The 19,207-nt window shown below is 45.6% G+C and overlaps 1 pseudogene; it reads right to left on the bottom strand.

Moving 5' to 3' along the window:
• Positions 1–449: 449 nt before the first annotated feature.
• LOC121564211 lies at positions 450–16,054 on the bottom strand (annotated as a pseudogene).
• Between the last annotated feature and the right edge of the window lie 3,153 nt (positions 16,055–19,207).

The raw sequence follows: 19,207 nt of genomic DNA, 5'->3' as shown, positions 1-19,207 counted from the left end.
TTTCCCCTCCTCCCACATGGATTACAGACAAGAGGCTAGGTGCGTTCTGACTGTCTTAGTGTGCGGATAAACATGACCATCACTCTCATAAAACTTAAATGAAACATCACTCCTTATGTTTTTTCTCAGCCCAAAACGCTCAATCCCATTTCTACTGTCAAAACAGGTTTTGAAAAGGCTTCTTCCACATCTTTTGGTCCATGTCTGTTTTTCACTCAGTGAAGTGCTACTATCCCCTTGGACTACAGGTTATTGCCGCCATAAGGTGTCCGTCTGTCTGTTGGCTGGACAGTTTCTACCGTTTAGGACCTTTGTGGGTAAAGGTAAAGGTGGGGTATAGCAGCAGCAGTTCCAGGTCCGAAGTCCAGTATCTGCTGGAAGGACACCTGGTGGTACGAGAGGATGAGTGTGGCCAGCCAGCCTGTTGTGCCTCCCCCCTCCCTCCCTCCCTCCATTTCTCTCTCTCCAACTGCGGGACTCTTAAGGCTCCTGTGCGGACTGTCTCGGCTCGTGCCCTCCCAAAGCTGGCTGTGGTGATTTAAGACACGGTGTGTATGTGTGGATTTGTTTGTGGCCTCTGCCCCACTTCACTGTCCATCCGCCTGCCCTTGGCTCCCCTCCTGGGCAGCGACCACCACCCCCCTCAGTATGTCTCTGAGTCTGAGTCGTTGAGTTCCTCATCCTTGTAGAAGCCTCCATCGTGGTCGCGGTGGCCGATGTTGTTGAAGCTGCAGTAGGAGCTGTGCTCGCTGCGCAGCACGGGCAGGCTGTCGAAGGTCACACTCTTGGAGGGGCTGGTGGTGTAGTGGTTAATGGCACTGAAGGACAGGCTGGGCGCCGGGTTGCAGGGGGACACGGGCATCATGGTGGCCAGGATCAGCGCCAGGCAGTCCGCCACGTCTTTGTTGGGGGCGCAGGCCAAGGCAGGCGTGTAACCTGAGGGGTTCAAACAGAACAGCAGAGGGTCACTTCAGGAGCATCACCGTTTACTATAACACTTTTGGTGAAAAACATGAAATAACAGCAGGCTAGGAGATACAAAGTTAAGACAATAACCAAGCAGTGGACTAGAGAGAAACATTTGTGGACACATTGAGAAGAGAAGTACAGAAGAAAACGGTGTTAGCGTTATGGATCTTACCATTCTCATCGACTGCTAGCACGCTAGCACCCTTCACTAGTAGCTCCTGAACCACCACCGTCAGACCATTTCTGGCTGCAACGTGTAACGGCCTGAGGAGAAAGTACCGTCAGATTAGCCAGCAGCAAATGAGGATACCTCCCAAATGCCAGACTATTCCCTATATAGTGCACTTCTTCTAATTCTTCTGGCCCAATTAATACAGCTGAACCATACGTACGTCTGTAAGGCTGCGTTAGTCGAGTTGATGAGGTTCCTGTCTGTAATCTTCTCCAATATCAACAAAGCACTGGTTTCATGCCCCTTTAAAAACCAGAGTCAAACATGTCAGACCAAAATTTCAACCAGAGAGAGCCAACTGTTCAGATGAACGTCATCTTCATGTGGGGATGCTCACCTTACTGCAGGCCAGATGAAGAGCAGTGTTCTTGACTGCATCCTGCAGGGTGAGCTCTGCTTTGGCACTGCTCACCAACAGCTCTGACACAGACAGAGAAACATAAAGAAACTCAATTAGGAAATTAAGCGACTTATTAAAATGTAAAACAGACATGTTGAACTTAAGCCGGCTGGGCGAGGCAAAGCGGAGGAGAGGGGGCTGCGTACCGACAGCGTTGGTTTGTCCGTTCTCAGCAGCCATCATGAGGGAGGTCTTCCCGGAGGCATCGGGGGAGTTGACCTGGGCGTTGTGGCCTAGCAGCAGCTGAAGACACTCCACGTGGTCCGTGAAAGCCGCCGCATGCAGGGGGGTCCTGGAGAGAGAGGAAACTTATTTCACCGATATCATGTAGGACTGTTATAAACAAGTTTGTTCAATTAACCCTGTTTATACCATAGAAATATAAAATCACTAATAGATGTATTAAAAGTAATCTACAATCCCTCATCCAACCCCAGAGGTCATTTTATTCCCAAGACAACATTATTCTCCAGAAGAAAAGGACTTTGTCATGTGCTGTAGTTACCCGTTCTTGGTGTCAGTGGCGTTGACAATGGCCGGCCCCAGAGTGTCAATCAGCATCTCTGCAGCCCCCTCGTTGTCATTGATCACAGCTCAGTGGAGGGGGCTGAACGAGGTTGCCCTCGGTCTTGTGGAAAACCTCCTGTTCCAGCAGCACCTCTACACACGTGTCATGGCCTAGTGGAAGATTGATTCATACCGGAAAAAGATGACGTCGCTGCAGACCACAACAATACTCTCAGAGAAAGCTACACATCTGACAATGGTGAAGTCACAAAATATGTTTTAGCTACAACATATGCTATGTCAATCCCTGACAAAGTCCTGTTTCAGTGTAAGGTCCTCCACTGAGAGTCATAACCCCTAATTCTGTTGTAGTCTTGTTCATTCCCCCCACATGGCTCCGTCCACACCAATCGAATGCTTTTCAAGCCACAAGAGGGAGTGAATGAGTGTACACTTCATGGAGGAGAGAACAGAGCTACAGTCCAGTTAGTCAGTACGTACCGTTGTATGTAGGGGTGTAACGATCCATCTACTACATCGATGTATCGATTTATATTCCTATGATCCAACTACATCGATCTGTGCTCGGCGAGTTGGCCTTTTGGACAACATATATCACTCTAACATCGTTTTAAAATGTAATAAATCGATTGTATCGATACTAGGAAATAACCCATTGGATTTAAGCACGTCAGACTTTATATGGATGTTTTTTCTTAGCACTTTTAATGATAAAGGCTTTAAACATTACTCGATTCAGTCTGCCTATCCGTGACGTCATCGCCCCACGCCAGCAGCAGCGCAAAGGCGCAAAGACAACAAAACATAGCATGGCGGACGACAGAGGAGAAGCCGACGAGCGAGAAATTATCAAGCCACCATTGCGGTCCTTACAAGAAACAGGAATCTAGGAAACTTCACCTGCACTGTCCAGTATCCAGGTATTTATTTCAGTCACACTGGTTGAATTTTTTGGCTAAAAGGTTACTGAATCGATTTCAAGTCACTGAATCGTTTCGGATCGTATCGTTCTAAATGAACCAATATCGTCCCTTGAATCGTATCGACAACCACGAATCGTGATACAAATCGAATCGTTACACCCCTAGTTGTATGGCCTGCCTAATTCAGGGACATGTTTACGGTGCTGAAGAGAGAAAATCAGAAAAGATCTAGTGTTCCGTTAGTCCAGTACGTACCGTTGTAGCAGGCCCAGTGTAGTGGCGTGTAGCCCTGGTTGTCTGTGATGACGGGGAGGGTCTCCACTGACTGGGCGGCGTGTAGGAGCCCCCCCCAGCACCCCGATGTGTCCGGATGCCGCCACCAGGTGGACAGGGGTCCGCCCCTTACAGTCCCGAACCAGGAAGCTGGCGCTGTGCTGCAGCAGGGCCTCCACACACTCCTCATGACCCGTCAACGCCTGGGAGGAAGGGCGGGGAGACAAGAATGGATTTGAATAACTAATAATCAATGATATAATAATGAATCATCAATTATTACAAATGATGTCTGGAGACAGGTCCCCTACAGGGATGAATACACCACTACCCATGGACAACTACTTTTCTGAAGATAATATGTATATTTGAGCCTCCCCGTCTCTTTCTGTGTGTGAGCGTATACAGCCAGCTCTCCTCCTCACCCCCTCTGTGTAGCGCTGTTCTGCCCCACTTGTCTTTGGCTTCTACGCTGGCTCCCTTGTTGAGCAGTGAGTACACACAGTCTGTGTGTCCGCTCAGCACCGACAGCATCAGAGGGGTTCTGATACACAAGACAACAAGGTCATATTACAAACTGGTAATAACCAGGCTGAGTCCCAAATGGCAACCTATTCCCTATATGGTACACTACTTTTGACCCGAGCCCATAGGGTTCTGGTTTAAAGTAGTGCACCAAGTAGGGCATAGGGTGCCATTTGGGACGTAGAACTAGTGTCAAAATCTCTTTATTTCAGGAATTGTATCCAAAACCCAATTGACTTACTGTCCATTCCCGTCTTGAACGTCCACTGGACTCTGGAGGTCAGCATTTCCAATCAGCAAACGCAAACACTCCGAATGACCGTTGGTAGCTAGAGGAGGATAAACAGAGAGGATATAAGAATGTGAGATGATTGACCATTGGTAGCTAGAGGAGGATAAACAGAGAGGATATAAGAATGTGAGATGATTGACCGTTGGTAGCTAGAGGAGGCTAAACAGAGAGGATATGAGCTGATTGCTGGACGACTATTACCTTCACATGAACAGACAGATTTCTAGAACAGTGGTATTGGTAGATGACATCCTCATGATGTTAACACAGCAGATAATAAAACATTTTGGGACTGAGGCCCTCGAAGCCTGTCACCTGCTAGCTGTGTACCTGGCTCTGGATAGAAGTCCCCCTGTGCACTGATCTAGGATCAGCTTACCCTCCCCAGATCCTCAGCAATAATGACAAAAAATGACCTTAGATCAGTGTGTAGTGGGCATTTTCACACTATGCTATATAATATCCCTAGAGTGGACATTGGCGTCCTAGCAACATGACCAAACAAATGTCCATCTTGGTAAGGAAAACTTTTGAATTACAGAATCTCTAGGTCTTACGTGATATCCTATGCGTACCTGCAGCGTGGATGGGGGTCCTCTTCAGGGTGAAGTCTTTAACCAGGATGGAGGCTCCCTGGTTGATGAGGACGTCAACACACTCCACATGGCCTTTAAAGGCATTCAGGTCCAGAGGGGTGCGCCCCTGGCTGTTCCTCACGTCTAGATCCAGCAGAGACTGAACCAGGACCTCCATAGCATGGTGGTGGCCGTGGTACGCCTGAATGGAAACAAACACACAGTCTGAAGCAAAGTCCAGTGGTATGCCTGAACAGATATACACTCCTAATATAATCAATGTCCTATAGTAGACCAGTGGTATGCCAGAACAGATATACACTCCTAATATAATCAATGTCCTATAGTAGACCAGTGGTATGCCAGAACAGATATACACTCCTAATATAATCAATGTCCTATAGTAGACCAGTGGTATGCCTGAACAGAAATACACTCCTAATATAATCAATGTCCTATAGTAGACCAGTGGTACGCCTGAACAGATATACACTCTTAATATATTCAATGTCCTATAGTAGACCAGTGGTATGCCTGAACAGAAACAGTCCTAGACCTCTAAAGTAGACCAGTGTCTCTCAAATCGGGTGCCCATTTTTTCTCCCGCCCAGCATCAACATCGAAGGTCCCTGCCAAGCGTGAGATTTAGAAACAAACACACTACTACTCCTCTGTTGGAGGTTGATTAACTCAAATGGCAAAATAAGGAAATCATCCTCATCATCACCGTGTCAAAATATGCATGTATTTTACACTAATCAGGAACAGATAGGAACATGGTGTGTGAGTGTCTGGACAATCAACTTTTCGTGGAAAAACAACACCATGCCTGCATCCCAGATAGCACCCTATTTCCCATGTAGTGCAGTACTTTTGATCTGGGCCCATAAGGTTCTGGTCAAAAGTAGTGCACTAAATAGGGAATAGGGTGCCATTTGTCATGTGGCGAGACCCCTACAGGAGCAGGTAGGCTTTACTCACAGCTAAGTGTAGGGGGCTGATGGGAGCTCTGACATCAGAGTCGTTCAGGATGTCTGTCCCTGAGGTTTCCATTAGCTGGGGAAAGACAAGGACGGGCCAGTTTAGACTTGTAACATATTTACTTTGAAGGTTAGTCTAGTAGCATGTTTCATGTTGTAAATCTCAGTGACCAGCCCCTGCAGACATACTGGGGTGTTGCATTCGTATCTTAAACAAGCTAGTGTGAGGAAAAGTAACCAACTGGTACTTACCACATCTAAAGGTGTTTCACTTGCAATCTGGAAAAAGAACATCAAGAGTGACGATGCGGCCCACGACAAACATGCAACCACACCTTAAAACCTACTGAATATCAACGTCTGTCCCAAATGGCACCCTATTCCCTATATAGTGCATTACTTTTGACCAGAGCCCTATGGGCCCTACATCCATTTGGGACGCAGACAAAATGGTCTGTGAATGCAGGGCGTCTAGTCCCCTGTGGTTCTGACTCACCAGCTCCAGACAGAGGCGGTGTCCGTACGCAGACGCGTAATGGACTGCGTTGTAGCCCTGATTGTCCCTGATCCCTGGGTTAGCGTCGTTTCGCAGCAAATATTCCAGACACCTAGAGGTCAGAGGTCAAGAGTTCACTAATCATTATACCAACATCAAGACAGACAGATAAGCAAGCAGAGACACTTTCCCAAAGGAGACGTGGCCAAGCTTTCACACTGCAGATTTAACACTAGTATGTATTCAAACACGGCCAACAACATACTCTAGACTACAGTGAAATGTGAAAGGTCATGGCACCACAACATACTCTCCAGACTACAGTGAAATGTGAAAGGTCATGGCACCACAACATACTCTCCAGACTACAGTGAAATGTGAAAGGTCATGGCACCACAACATACTCTCCAGACTACAGTGAAATGTGAAAGGTCATGGCACCACAACACACACAACAGTAAGAGAGGTGTGAGACGTACTTTCCGTCTGTGTCGGAGGCAGCAGCGTAGTGGAGCGGGGTGCAACCCCTTTTATCCAGATCGTTCACACTGGCCCCAGACCCCACCAAGGCAAACAGACACTGGTAGTTACAATTGGCTGCCGCATAATGCAGAGGACTCCTAGAAGAACGCACAGAAACCATTCAACATCAACAACAGAAACAACTTATTGGAGCTGTAAAACATTTACATTTTACATTTACGTCATTTAGCAGACACTCTTATCCAGTGCGACTTACAGGAGCAATTAGCGTTAAGTGCCTTGCTGCAGTGCACATAGACACATTTTTCACCTAGTCAGCTAGGGGATTTGAACCAGCAACCTTTCGGTTACTGACCCAACGCTCTTAACCGCTAGGCTACCTGCCGCCCAATATTTCCCCTAATAATTCCTATATGCCCCTATACTATATTCCCCATTATCATAAAGATCACATATGAAAGTTATTTGATGCCACAGACAGACCTTCCGAAGCTGTCCTTTCTGTTGAAGTCTGCCCCTGTGTTGAGCAGCAGATTCAGACAGTCCAGGTTCCTGGTAACAAGATATCAAGTTCAGAAAGGCCCTCGTACATCTGAGCTATCAGGTGAATGGTAACAAGATATCAAGTTCAGAAAGGCTCTCGTACATCTGAGCTATCAGTGAATGTAAAAGATATCAAGTTCAGAAAGGCTCTCGTACATCTGAGCTATCAGGTGGATGGTAACAAGATATCAAGTTCAGAAAGGCTCTCGTACATCTGAGCTATCAGGTGGATGGTAACAAGATATCAAGTTCAGAAAGGCCCTTTCACATCTGAGCTATCAGGTGGATGGTAACAATGAGAACCTTAAAGAAAAGAGAAACCCGTACACTGCTCTTGCTAGTATCACTGTTTTTATAATGCTAATAAAAGCAATAATAAAAAGTTATACTAGCAAGAACAGTTTGCAGGTTTCTCTTCTCTTTCAAGAAGATATAAAGACAATTTAGACCAGAGCGCAAGTCAATACCACCATGGCATGGAACCACATTATACAGAAATTATACCGCACTAATGATCTATACGATTTTTTTATACTGCTAAACAATGTGAAATGTAAGAGTGTGAATATGTGTTTGTTCTTTCTGGTGGCTTTCCAGTTCATGAACTAAATATTCCTTGGTGTAAAGCCTGGACCAGTCCACTCACCCAACAGCTGCTGCAGCATGTAAACAGGTCCTTCCAAAGTCGTCAGGGGTGTCTATATCAAAGCCTGATGAGAGGAGCTTCCGACAGCAGTCAGAGAACCCACTGAGAGCAGACAGGTGGAGGCGGAACATCCCATGGACGCCTCGCCTGCAACACATTTTTACATTTTAGACTTTAAGCAGACACTCTTATCCAGAGCGACTTACAGTTGATTCAGCTAAGATTGGAAACAGCACCACATCACAGTCCTCATTAAACCCCACAGCAGATCAACACATCAGCATGCTGCAATGCCCTGTCTATCAACCCCCCCCACACCACAATGTGTTGAGCATAGTCTCCAAGCGGGAATTCGGTCAATGACAGAATTGCAGATGCATGTTGCATTTTTGCTGGAAACTGTGTGTGTTCTCACTTGGCTGTGTCAGCTCCGTTCGTGATGAGTGTATTGATGAGTAACTCATGGCCGTAGCGAGCAGAGATGTGCAGAGGTGTGTTTCCATTCTTTTCTTCACAGTCGATCTCAGCACCTACAGAACACACACACACACACACACACAGACACACACAGACACACACAGACACACACACACACATACACACACATACACACACACAGACACACACACACGTCAACCACTTGACCCTAGAGGCCTCATGAAGCTTCATGTTCAACCACATTGCAAGTAACATTGCTCTGTGCCAGTGAATCATGGTTTGAAGACAAAAGACAATGCTGAAGAGCCTACTGGTTCATATATATTCAGTTGAGAGCATTCACAGCGACTCACCATTCTGGATGATGGCTTGAGATCTGGAGAAGCGTCCGTGGATGGCCGTCATGTGGAGGGGGGGTCTTTCCATCTTTACTCTGCAGATAGAAAGACAAAGATGGTTCACACGGCAGTCTGTGCTGCTGACCACAGGCAAAATCAAACACGTATTGGAGGAGCGCTTGATGGCATTTAGTTTGCATTGTTAGGCCTATTCCATTGGTATTTGAATGTAGACCAGGGCCAAATACTAAGCCATGTGCTGCGTCAGTGTGTGCGTCCCAAATGGCACCCTATTTATAAGTACACTACTTTTTGAACCAAAGTAGTGTACTTATAAAGGGAACAGGGTGCCATTTGGGACACAGGCAGTGTCATCACGGCTCCTTGCTCTATGGGCCCCTGGTCAAAAGTAGTGCACTACATAGGGAATAGGGTGTTATTTAGTTCAGACACAGTGTTGGTCATCCGGTCTCCTCACCTTGATGTTGACGAGGGCCCCGTTGCCCACCAGCAGCTCCAGGCAGAGCGCCCCATGGCGCGAGGCGGCCGTGAAGTGGAGTGGGGCGAAACCCTTCTCGTACACCTGGTTCACGTTGGCGCCACACTCGATCAGCTCATTCACCACCACATCCTGCCCGTTGTAGCATGCCACGTGGAGGGGGTGTTACCGTACCCATTGGGCTAATTTATCTGGAGGGAGCAAGGGAGGGAAAAGAGTGGAGAGAGAGAGAGAGGGGGGGAACAAAACAATACATTCCTGATCAGGTCACTTGGTTCTGAAAACCCCCTGGTCCAACCTCTCTCTCTTCATTACTTGGTTCTGAAAACCCCCTGGTCCAACCTCTCTCTCTTCATTACTTGGTTATGAAAACCCCCTGGTCCAACCTCTCTCTCTTCATTACTTGGTTATGAAAACCCCCCTGGTCCAACCTCTCTCTCTTCATTACTTGGTTCTGAAAACCCCCTGGTCCAACCTCTCTCTCTTCATTACTTGGTTATGAAAACCCCCTGGTCCAACCTCTCTCTCTTCATTACTTGGTTATGAAAACCCCCTGGTCCAACCTCTCTCTCTTCATTACTTGGTTATGAAAACCCCCTGGTCCAACCTCTCTCTCTTCATTACTTGGTTATGAAAACCCCCTGGTCCAACCTCTCTCTCTTCATTACTTGGTTATGAAAACCCCCTGGTCCAACCTCTCTCTCTTCATTACTTGGTTCTGAAAACCCCCTGGTCCAACCTCTCTCTCTTCATTACTTGGTTACTGAAAACCCCCTGGTCCAACCTCTCTCTCTTCATTACTTGGTTATGAAAACCCCTGGTCCAATACTGCTCTAACCTCTCTCTCTTCATTACTATTATGAAAACCCCCTACACATTTGAATGCGTGTTGACTCACATCCACACCAAGGTCCAGGAGGTACTTGACCACACTGATCATTCCACTGGAGGCTGCAGAGTGGAGAGGGGTGTAGGCCTTCTTGTTTTTACAGGACACCTCTGATCCATGAGAGGCCAGCAGTTTCACCACCTCAATGTGCCCTATGGTAGAGAGAGAAGGGGAGGGATAAATAGAGAGAGAGAGAGAGAGAGAGAGAGAGAGAGAGAGAGAGAGAGAGAGAGAGAGAAAAGAGAGAGAGAGAGGAGGGAGATAGTAAGGGGGTTAAGAGAGAAACAGAGATACAAACACAGAGAGATAGGCAGAGAGAGGGAGAGATAGATTAGTTTACAGTGGTACACAGCACCATAAGCAACACCTACATCATGTTAGTACAACTGAAAACATCTAATCAACCTACTTAGTACATGATTCTGACATAATAACACACTAGACGTGGCTCATACAGCTGAGCTGTGAGACTAACACACAGTCCATTCATTCATTCATTCATTGGTATAAAGGACATTAGTCAGAATGTAAATGATGTGGTAAACTCATCACCCATGTAAGCAGCCCAGTGGATTGCTCGGCGATCCTTCTTGTCAAAGGCATTAATGTTGGCTCCTCTGGAGAGAAGCAGCCTCACCATCTAACAGGGAGAGGAGAGAGAAACAAAACACAGGTTGAGGAAAACTAAACAGCAAAATCCGCTAAATCTGGCTTCAAAGCCTTCCCTTTAAAATTATATATTTTGTATTCACAATGAATGAAAGATAACATGTAAAGACATGGTACATTTCTCCCCTTTTAGTCCCCCTTTGACCTCCCCCTCCCCCAGAATGCCTCCAAACACATTTAAAAAGAAAGGGAAAGTAATTGAGTTACATGTCAGAAAACAAAACAAAAGTATACAACAACGTTACTTCAAGCAAAAATGTAATAGCCTAACAATTTCAGGTGATTAAGTGATTTTATAGGCCTATATAGCAGTAATCTCAAGGTGGGGCCAAGAGTACTAATCTGGAGGAAGTGTTTGGAGCTGTTCAAAATAGGATATCATCGGGTCCCAGGAGGAATAAAATGAGTTGGTTGACCCTCGAATGGTAACTTCATTTTTTCTCATTTTAGGAACAGCTTCAGATCTTTGAGCCAAAGAGAGGCTAAGGGAGGATTGATAGATTTCCAATCCAATAAAATCCTTCTGCGGGCTAACATGGAGGCAAAGGCAATGGCATCTAGCTGTCTATTGGTCAGAGAAGGATTGTTGTTTGGTACTCCAAAAATAGCAATTTCTGCACTAGGCTGCAACTTTATATCAAATGCTTCAGAAAGGGTTTTAAATAGTGGACAAATAATCTGCCAGACGGGGACAGGACCAGAACATGTGGGTCAAGTCCGCCAAGGAGCTTTTACACCTGTCACATGTACCATCAATATTTGGGTAGAATTTGGACAATCTGGCCTTACTGAAATGGATACGGTAAAGTACCTTAAACTGTATAAGGCTGAGCCGGGCACAAGAGGAGCTTCCATTTACCCTCAGTAAGGCATTTCACACTCAGATCGGATTTTATTCAAAGCCTCCTCTGAACAAACTCAAGCATACAACTAGGGCTGTGATGGTCATGGAACTTCAGGTGTCGGTGATTGGCGTGTCTTATGTACGTGGTCATCGACAAAACTGACAGCTGACAGGGGGGCGGGACGGACATTAGCAAAGGAAAACATTAGCGCGTTTAGGCCAGTCTTGCTCTCAAGTTTGGGGAAGCTAATTTTCTCCATGAAAAATATCAAGCATTCCATGCATCATCACATTTGCAAACTTATAAAAAATAAATAAAATTGTTCACCTTTATTTAACCAGGTAAGCCAGTTGAGAACAAGTTCTCATTTACAACTGCGACCTGGCCAAGATAAAGCAAAGCAGTGCGATAAAAACAACACAGAGTTACATTTGGGGTAAAAAAACATAAAGTCAAAAATACAACAGAAAATATATATACAGTGTGTGCAAATGTAGCAAGTTATGGAGGTAAGGCAATAAATAGGCTATAGTGCAGAATAATTACAATAGTATTAACACTGGAATGCTAGATGTGCAAGAGATTATGTGCAAATAGAGATACCGGGGTGCAAAAGAGCAAAATAAATAACAATATAGGGATGAGGTAGTTGGGTGGGCTAATTTCAGATGGGCTGTGTACAGGTGCAGTGATCGGTAAGGTGCTCTGACAACTGATGCTTAAAGTTATTGAGGGAGATAAGAGTCTCCAGCTTCAGAGATTTTTGCAATTCGTTCCAGTCATTGGCAGCAGAGAACTGGAAGGAATGGCGGCCAAAGGAGGTGTTGGCTTTGGGAATGACCAGTGAGATATACCTGCTGGAGCGCAGACTACGGGTGGGTGCTGCTATGGTGACCAATGAGCTAAGATAAGGCGGGGATTTGCCTAGCAGTGATTTATAGATGGCCTGGAGCCAGTGGGTTTGACGACGAACATGTAGTGAGGACCAGCCAACAAGAGCGTACAGGTCACAGTGGTGGGTAGTGTATGGGGCTTTGGAGACAAAACGGATGGCACTGTGATAGACTACATCCAGTTTGCTGAGTAGAGTGTTGGAGGCTATTTTGTAAATGACATCGCCGAAGTCAAGGATCGGTAGGATAGTCAGTTTTACGAGGGCATGTTTGGCAGCATGAGTGAAGGAGGCTTTGTTTGCGAAATAGGAAGCCGATTCTAGATTTAACTTTGGATTGGAGATTCTTTATGTGAGTCTGGAAGGAGAGTTTACAGTCTAACCAGACACCTAGGTATTTGTAGTTGTCCACATACTCTAGGTCAGACCCGTCGAGAGTGGTGATTCTAGTCGGGTGGGCGGGTGCCAGCAGCGTTCGATTGAAAAGCATACATTTAGTTTTACTAGTGTTTAAGAGCAGTTGGAGGCTACTGAAGGAGTGTTGTATGGCATTGAAGCTCGTTTGGAGGTTTGTTAACACAGTGTCCAATGAAGGGCCAGATGTATACAAAATGGTGTCGTCTGCGTAGAGGTGGATCTGAGAGTCACCAGCAGCAAGAGCGACATCATTGATATACACGGAGAAAAGTGTCGGCCCAAGAATTGAACCCTGTGGCACCCCCATAGAGACTGCCATAGGTCCAGACAACAGGCCCTCCGATTTGACACACTGAACTCTATCTGAGAAGTAGTTGGTGAACCAGGCGAGGCAGTCATTTGAGAAACCAAGGCTATTTAGTCTGCCAATAAGAATGCGGTGGTTGACAGAGTCGAAAGCCTTGGCCAGGTCGATGAAGACGGCTGCACAGTACTGTCTATTATCAATTGCGGTTATAATATCGTTTAGGACCTTGAGCGTGGCTGAAGTGCACCCATGACCAGCTCGGAACTTATGTAAAATAGCTGACTATTCCTAATGTGATTAGTAAATTGGATAGTCATAATTTAGGCTAATAATATAACTCAATCACAGGCTGTTCAATGCAGCGGGTGGTGGAGTAGGTTTCTTTTCACTGGAAAAATGTGGCCTTTTATTATTTTAAAATCACGCAATTCTACTACACTTTATATGACTAGAGAGATTAGCAGAATCTTTTTCAACACGACTTTCAAGTGGCACTGACCCAGTGATAAAGACAGTGAATATGCACACTCACCGGGGTATAGCCGATGCCAATAATACTGTTCCCTCAATTAAGTTGAGGATTTTGATCATTAAAAAGACATTAGTATTTTCATCTTCTTCTCTTTGAAGCAATAAGCCAATTGCTTTCCAAACTGTTTTCCCTCCATTGTATTTTGAAAAATTGCGATATGCCTGGTTGAGCCTCTCTTTCACTGACATTCACAACTCAACAGTCATCTATTTGGAAGCCTATTCGCCGCACCCGCTGCCTTCCGACAGGCTACGCGATTTAAAACAATCCAGAAGAAGCTAATGATCATGCTTTCTGGTATAGTATACACACGTAACATGTAGGATTCCCAGAATATGTTCTATATTCTCATTATTAACTCATTATAATCAGTGGTTTAATTAGAGTATGATTGGCTAAATAAAACAATGGGCCTATGGTAATGCAACATTAAGTGATTCAAGGAAACTAGCCTATTTTGTTTGTTTATTTGCTCGGGCATCTGAATTACAATTATTCATGAACAATAATTTTGCATAGCTTATTCTTTTAACATTGAATAGCCTATAAATGGTTATTACAGCTTAGTTATTAAAACTTCATTTCTCACAAGAATGAGGTTGTGAATTGGGAGGTTCAGCTCGGTCTGGGCCTTACTAGGTCCCTCTTTTAAATCGCCAGCTCTGCTAAAAAGTGCCCACCAGAGTTCTACATAGGCCTAGAACACGGCCTGTGCTCTGGCTTCACATTGATGGTGACAGCGAGATGGAGATTGTGGCCAAAGCAATTTAGCCAAGGCCAGTTCAGTTGCCTCACTTCAGCCACAATGTTGGCCCTGTTGTCTGTGGCGATACAGGACATTAGATTTTCGTCAAGGGCCCAGTCAAGGAATTCCGGAATGTAGGTTGTTTCCAAACAGTTGGATTTCAGTGTCCAGTCTTTCGTCAGATAGTGCACTGTTAGGTTCATGTAAGGAGTCATATTTACACTTGACCACATGTCCATATTCAGTGCAAAAATAAACAAATCTACGTCCTTTAGCTCTGCCTGAACCTCCCCCTTCACCTTGTTGAACAAGGTAGGGACCGCTGTTTGAGACATTCCGGTTTTGGGGGGGTTTCTTAGAGAGCCTATGGGTTTTTCGCATATTCTGCAAACAGGCTGGCCAAGTCATCTGGTTCTCCATCGTCGTTAGGTGTGAAACTGAAATGTGCCCAAACAGGTTGTTATGGGGTTTTTTTGCAATGAGAGCCATCTTTTTCACCTCACTCCTCTGATCTACTGTAACAATGAAAAAGTCAGAGGTGAAGGTCAGAGGTCAGAGGCTACCCACCCACCCCCAGCCTGTAGGCTATAGATCTAGAGGTACTATAGTTACCCCCGGTCCCCACTTTTCACCTCCCCCCCTCTTCAATTAACCTGAATTGACCTTCAAAGATTCTCTCCTATTCGCGCATAGAGCAGATTTGGTGATTGCGGTGCATCAAAAGATAGTCCATCTATTAAACTGTCTATATCTCCTCCAACTAAGTCAGCAAAACAATACCATATAATCAATAGTTAACACTCCCGCTATGGATAAAGTATATCTACATTAAAATAAAGGTGATAAAACATTTTATGGAGAGAAAATCATACTTCTTTTTGGTTTTGACGGTAATTTTATTTTCATGGTGTTCTTCATCCAAAACCGTCAATGTCACGGTTATCCAATTACCGTCACAGCCCTACATACAACCATTGTAAGTAATCGGATGCACAGTAAGCTCAACGTGGGGATAGGGCAGGTATAAAGTGTAGACTACAGTGTGTAATCATGTCCATGCTAATTGCTAACCTCCTGGTGTCCACTGAAGGCTGCATGGTGCAGCGCCGTGCGCCCGGCCCGGTCTGACACGTTCACGTTGCTGAGGAGAGGGACCAGGGCCTCGGCACAGCGGACTGCCTTATTGGCCGCAGCGATGTGGAGCGGCGTTTGCCAGTTCTTGTCCCTGGCGTTCACGTCAGTAGAGTGTTTCAATAACACCTGGACAGCCTCCTACAGGAACACAGTTCAAATCATGTTCAACTTTGTTTAAAGTGCATTTAAAAATCACAACACACTTAACAGTCAAACACATATGCACAGGAGTGTGTGTGAGGGCTGACAGTATCACTACACGTACCTCACTGCAGGAAGCCAAGGCCCGGTGCAGAGGAGTGAGCCACTTGTTGTCTTTGGCATTTACTCTGGCTCCTGGGACACAGACAGAAAAACAGGTGACAGACCGACAGGGGGACAGACCGACAGGGGACACATTCAGTGCCTAACAACACACTATACAATACAAGTAAAATGATATACAACATAATTCTGACAAAATAAATGACATACCTGTACACGAAGAGACAACACACAATAGCTTAGCCCTTGGTGCAGCCACAGCTCTCGGGCACCTGCGTGAGCACATAGAAACTCACTGTCTAATCAGAGACTTCAACACATTAGTTCCCACAATGAGTTCATCAACCTGCCCATCAACAATAAGCACTGGGACTACATAACAGAAGCCATAAAGTTGAATTTTTAAGTCACACATGCCCACTGGGCTAGTTTGTTCCCACCACAACCCACCAGGATGATGTCTGAAGGAGCTAGAAAGTTCCCCTCTACCACTCCTGCCTCCCTCAACCGAGGTACAATATCTGCGCGCAGAGTAGTAGCCATGGACCCACTATCTAACATCCCCTTCAGCTCAACTTTATCCTGTACTAGCACAGTGGTGTAAAACAAACTGTCATTCTGAGTAATTCTCATTGTGTTCTGAAAAATGACTGTGTTGTTCTTGGGTACTGACTCACAAAAGTAAGAATAAACAGATTGGATATCATCATCAGTGGAGGAAAAATAAGAATGCCCCACATTGCCCTCCTCAGAACGGAGGCTTTCTAGTTTTCCTGAGACCTGCCAGTCTGTCCACATCCAGGGTTCTGTCGCTGCCCAGCCTCACTACAGTCAAAGCTCATGTGGCCCGGAGAAAAGCACTTGACGCACAGCTGGTGCATCTGACACTGAGCTTTGGTCCAGTGATTAGTGCTTCCACAGTCAGCGCACTCATGCTGAAGTTTGTGGAACTGTTTACGGGGCCCTCTACATTTAACATGTTTAAGTCATTTAGCAGACGCTCTTATCCAGAGCGACTTACAGTTAGTGCATACGTTACTTTTTTTTTTCATACCCCCGTGGGAATCGAACCCACAACCCTGGCGTTGCAAACACCATGCTCTACGAACTGAGCCGGCCATTCCCTCCACTACCCTAGGCGACGCTGGTCCAATTGTGTGCCGCCCCATGGGTCTCCCGGTCGCGGCCGGCTACGACAGAGCCTGGATTCAAACCAGGATCTCTAGTGGCACAGCTAGCACTGCGATGTAGTGCCTTAGACCACTGTGCCACTCACAGACTGAGTATTGCTGAGTATTGCTGACCAGAGCCTTCTCTAACAAAGTCAAAACTTTCTTTAATGTCCCACCCTCAGATACAGATGATGCCTGGTCTGGTTCACGGCCACATTGAGAAAAAGATGACACATTAGGTCTTTTCACAGGACCCACTCCCTCCTGAGGGCAGTCAAAAACAGCAGCAACCTGCTGTGAAAGTTGTGTTCTACATGCTTTACGTTCCCTTAACAGTTCATCCAACCGATCCTGTACCTCACTGGCTGTCCAGTCACGAATGGGTTTGCTCTTGAACACTTGGGCCAACTCTTTATCAGGACAGTTGCGTACAAACATGACTGCCAACTCTGAGCACTGATTGGGTAAGGTCCTGCCCTCACTCACAAGGTACTGTTCGGCTGCCTCTGCAGCTTTGTTAAGCCTAATCCAGAAATCTATTGGACCCTCATTAGCATATGGTTTGATTGAATAGAAATCAGCTAATGGCATACCTGAGCAGACAGTATCCCCAAAGTGTTGCTTGAAAACACTGAACACCGCCTTAACATCTGTGACAACAAGGTTGTTACGCTTCCAGACTTTGGTCACATCCCGTGCCCTCCCCATGAGCCTAGACATCACCTCCCCAACATTCCCAGACCCAGTGTAACCCCTCTTCTCTAGGTAGACTTCCATTAACTCCTCCCACTCCAGGACAGAGTACTTATCTGAGCCATCACCCCTAAAAAGAGGTGGAGCACTAACATCTGACTTCACAACCAGATTCAGCTTGGACGCATCAATAAAGGTTGACCCACACTGCTCAGGCAGGGGAAACTGCTGGGGTTGGTGAGGGGGACGGGCAGGAGAAAGACTTGAAACCCCAGGCTGCAGTAAACTCGCTCTGATAGATTCTCCTATCTCTGAACCAATCTGCTTAATAAGGTCACTAAGCTGACTCGGAGGCGTCCCATTATCACCGAGTACTGTGGATGATGGTACATCAAAAGACAGAGGTGGGATACCCTGGTCAGGTGGAACAAACAGCCTACCCCTCCCAGTGCTTGCAAACTCAGGACAAGCAAACGCTCTACTCCCAGGAGCTGACTGTACAATTGGTGTAAATGGAAGGACACCCCTCCCTCTACCCACACTAAAATCCACAGCATAACACGTCTTATGGATTTGAGAATCTTCCATGGCTCAACAGAGCACTAAAATACAATGTAATTTAGTGCATTCAAATACCAAAAAAAATTAATGCAATAAACAAATTCATCCAAAACATACAAATAAGCACGAATACCTGTATCTAATGAATATTCTACATTCACTTTCACTGTTTACAGTATATATTCACTTACAGTAAGCCATCAACAAATTCACATGCGCAGGTCGTGCACCTCATCCACATGCACAGCTCCGGTCGGTCGAGGCTGACCAGTCGGCAGGTCACGTAATTAGGACACTGCCACAACTGGAATTCTGATGGTTGGATAATTTTTATTCGACCTGCACACGAAGAGACAACACACAATATGTTAGCTCTTGGTGCAGCCACAGCTCTCGGGCACCTTGCTAGTTGAAGGTCAGGCAAAAATGAACAGGTGCTGCATGCACACATTCAGTGCCTAACAACACACTATACAATACAAGTAAAATGATATACAACATAATTCTGACAAAATAAATGACATACCTGTACACGAAGAGACAACACACAATAGCTTAGCCCTTGGTGCAGCCACAGCTCTCGGGCACCTGCGTGAGCACATAGAAACTCACTCAAACACTGACCCAAATACTCCCGAGTTACAATAGGTACCCTAATTAGCGAGCTCGGTGAAAGTTGTTAACATACATCTTTATATTGTCCACATTGTAACAAAACCTGTAGTTGCGTAACAGCACTTTGTGTAACTTTACCACAGTTTTATATCGACAAATTACGGCGCCAAGGACAACATACCTTGCTAGTTGAAGGTCAGGCAAAAGAGAACAATAAGAGGGTACATAAATACAGATAACCCGCGATGGACCAAACCAAAATATACACAACTTTTACAATTAGGTCTATTTGCAATATAGATACATAAAAATGTTTGTACACCAAAAAATAA

Source organism: Coregonus clupeaformis, unplaced genomic scaffold (assembly GCF_020615455.1).
Source record: "Coregonus clupeaformis isolate EN_2021a unplaced genomic scaffold, ASM2061545v1 scaf1593, whole genome shotgun sequence".
In the NCBI taxonomy this organism is placed as follows: domain Eukaryota; kingdom Metazoa; phylum Chordata; class Actinopteri; order Salmoniformes; family Salmonidae; genus Coregonus; species Coregonus clupeaformis.
This window is presented reverse-complemented; position numbering and strand designations above follow the sequence as displayed.